This window comes from Sturnira hondurensis, unplaced genomic scaffold (assembly GCF_014824575.4).
Source record: "Sturnira hondurensis isolate 20B ecotype Veracruz unplaced genomic scaffold, ASM1482457v3 Scaffold0007578, whole genome shotgun sequence".
NCBI lineage: Eukaryota > Metazoa > Chordata > Mammalia > Chiroptera > Phyllostomidae > Sturnira > Sturnira hondurensis.
Window position 1 is genome coordinate 2,110,586 of NW_028080209.1, and position 3,692 is coordinate 2,114,277.

A 3,692-nucleotide genomic window follows, 5' to 3' on the forward strand; every position below is an offset into this window, starting at 1 on the left:
ATAAAGCAGTAACATGGTCTTTTATCATCACCGTCAGGTGTCGTGCACAGCACATCACTACATGTGCTGCACTTTCGCCCAGCTGGCAGCACAGCTGCTGACACCAGCGCCACCATGAACGTGCACTGCATCGCAGTACAACGTTGTGACGGCTATGACATCCCTAGGCAACGGGAAGTTTTCAGCTCCATTGTAATCTCACGGGACTACTGCCATATGTCGTTATATTGTGTGTGGCTAAACTCACAATAACAAGAGTCAGAAGCAACCCAAGTGTCCATCGTTGAATAAATGCACATTGCAATATCGATACAATGGAATATTATGCAACCTTAAAAAAGAAGGAAATTCTGTCGTAGACTACAACAAGGGTGAAACTTGAGGACATATGTGAAGTGAAAGAAGCCAGTCACAAAAAGATCAATACTATATGATTCCACATATATGAAGTATCTGAAGTAGTCAGAATTACAGAAGCAGAAAATAGGTGTCAAGGGCTGCGGGAGGGGACATTAGTGTTTAATGGGTAGACAGTTTCAATTTTGCAAGATGGGGAAGGTCCTAGGGCTTTGTTGAAAAGCAATGTAAATATGCTCAACACTACTGTACACTTAAAAATAGGTAAGATGGTGAATCTAAGCCCTGGCTAGGTAGCTCGGCTGGTTAGAACATCATGCTGATATGCCAAGGTTTGGGTGAGGGCACGCACAAGGAGCAAACAATGAGTGCATGAATAAACTGGAACAACAAATTGGTGGTTCTTTCTCTGTCTCTCCCCCTTCCTCTCTCTCTCTCTAAAATAGTTTTTTTAGAGATGGTGCATTTAATGTTTTTTGACGGTGATTTTTTTATCACAATTTTTAGAAAAGAAGCTCATTTCCATTTGGAAATACAAACATTAAAAAAATAGGCGGGTTTCTGAGCTTTGTCAGACCTCCAGATTCATGACCCTCAGAGAAGAGGCTTGGGAAGCTGCCTTTTAAATAAGTCCTCGGGTAATTCTGAAGCCCAACACCATTTCTTGTCTTAGATGCTGTGATTAAGAAAAGACTCTCTGAGACCAAACTGCCAGGCAACCAAGCAATACTAAAAAAACAACTTGTCCTTTGCATGCCTTCATCTCCTCATCTGTATAATGGGCACGACAATAGCACCGACTCACAGGCTGTTGTAAGGATTCAATGAGTCAAGTTTAAAAGCATTTGATCCAGGTATATGTTCTGATCATCAAAATCAAGTGCCTCCTTTCGCCCAAGGGGACTGAGGCCCAGAGAGGGGAGGTGGCATCTAAGCTCACTCCTCACTGCGGCGCCAGAGCAGAAGGACCAGCTCCCAGGTGCAGAGCTCACTCACCTGCTTGATCTCCTGGTCTGGAGACCAGGTCACCACACGGTGACCAGACTGCTCTTGTCAGACTGGAGAGGGATGCAGCCCTTCCCTGAAGACACGAGCCTTGCCCCAGGGTGCCTCCAGGTCTACCCTGCATTATCCATACCTTGCATTATGCACACTGGGCAGATGGAGTCAGGCCTTGCTTTAGCCAAGCTATGGAAACCAGGTGTGGGGTTAGGGGTGCTATGGATGTATTGACCGGGAACATCCACTTCTATTATTAACCCCAAGCCTTTGTGTGCTTGGCTCCCTGGTTTCTGGGGATGGGACAGCACAGAGCATAGAGTATGGCCTTTTGTGAGGATCCCAGGCCCCATAAAAACTCTGCACAAACAAATGCAACCTAATAGCAGTTTGGTATACCACTAAGAACAAGAACAGATAAAGTGCGTTGCCTGTTTACTGTGTACCTAGCTCTGTTATAGTTATGATCCCATTTTATAGATGAAGAAACTGAGACAGAAGGGTTTGACTAACTCACCACAAGCTACACAACTAGCAAGGTGAAAACAGCCTGGCATTTTACTTCTGCAGTCTCAGTGTTCTCATCTGTAACAAGCATAATGACAGGGACTACGGAGTGAGGGGCTGCATTCAGAGGGGAGAATGGCCAGCCAGAGTTTGCTGAATGAAGCGCAGACACTGAAGTCCTCCTGCTCCTTTGGGGGGAGCTCAGTGCAGGATGGAGGGTGGGGATGGCCCAGTGGGAGGCCACCTCCAGGATGGAGGAATGGGGTACATACAGGGGCCTGGGGGGTCTGGGGCTCAGTCTTTAGGACCATGGTTATCGTCTCTGGGGCCAGATGCCAGCCAGTCTCCATGGTGGTGCTGTGGGTGGGGGCTCAGGGTGTTGGGATGTGCCGTAATTTGAACGGAGGTTGTAACTTTGGGGGGACGGAACAGGGACCCCACTGCCATTGAGCATTCCCACAGCTCCCACTGCTGCCTTCTCTTCATTTTGGAGCTCAGCGCCCATGGGTGGGCACAACGTGCTCCCGGGAGGGCCTGAGTCTTCAGCTCCTGCCTTGGGCCAATCAGATGCAGGTGGGGTGAAGGGGACGAAGTAGTGTTAGGGGGCCAGACGGGGCTCCGTGCCTCCATGGCCTGCCCGGCTGCCTTCCCCTTGCGCCAACTGCAGACTCAGCTGTCCAGAGAGGAGGGAGGGGAAGGTGAGGGACTCTCTTTTTCAGTAAAGATCCCAACTTCCAGGAAAATCACCCCCTTCAGGAGGTGAATATGCCTACACGAATGGCAGAGTAACCCCGCCCCCCCCATTGGTAGAGTGCCCACTAGGTCCTCACATTATTGCCAGTCCCTTCAACAGCACAAAAGTGAACACTATTTGCTCCGTTTTGACGATGGGAAAGCTGAGCCCAAGGGGCAGCCTGGGCCCCTGTTCACTTTCACACAGCTGGCAGTTGGCAGAGTCAGGACCGTCTGGACCCAAGGATGTGCCAGCTTCCCCTGGCCAGGCCAGGTGGCCTCAGAGAGGCCAGAAAGAGGGCCTCATAATAAACAGGTTCAGGGCAATCCCTAGTAAGAGCCCGACAGTCTTTTATACAGAAATAGAAAAAGTCATCATAAAATTCATATGGAATCTCAAGTGACCCCAAATAGACGAAACGATCTTGAAAAAGAATGAAGCTGAAGCGCCTGATTTCAACACATACTGCAAAGCAACAGTGATCCCGACGGTGTGGCTCAGGCACGGAGGCAGCCACAGAGGCCCATGGAATAGAGCTGGCCCTGTGTACGTAGGCAAGTGGTTTTGGACAGGGCCTCAAGACTACCCAATGGGAAAGAACACTCTCTTCAACAAACTGTGTCAGGAAACTGGATATTCACACGCAAAAGAATAAAGTCGGACACCCACCTAACACCATGCACAAAAATTAACTCAAAATGGATCAAAGACCTAAACGTAAGAGCTGAAACTAGAACACTCTTAGAAGGAAACCTAGGGAAACATTTTCATGGCATTGCATTTGGCAATGATTTCTTGGATGTGGCACTAAAAGCATAGACAACAAAAGAAAAAATAGATAAATCGCACTTCATCAAAATGTAAGACTTCTATGCACCAAAGGACACTAGCAGGAGAATAGGCAACATTTTGGACACTGTTTCTTCAATTTTTTAAACTGATATATAGTTCACACGACATAAAACTTACCATTTGAAAGCATACAATTCAATAGCACCCAGTATATTCCGAATATTACGTAACCACCACTATTACCTAGTCCCAGGACACTCCCATCTCCCCCGGAAGGAACCCACAACCTGTGGGGTCACTCTTC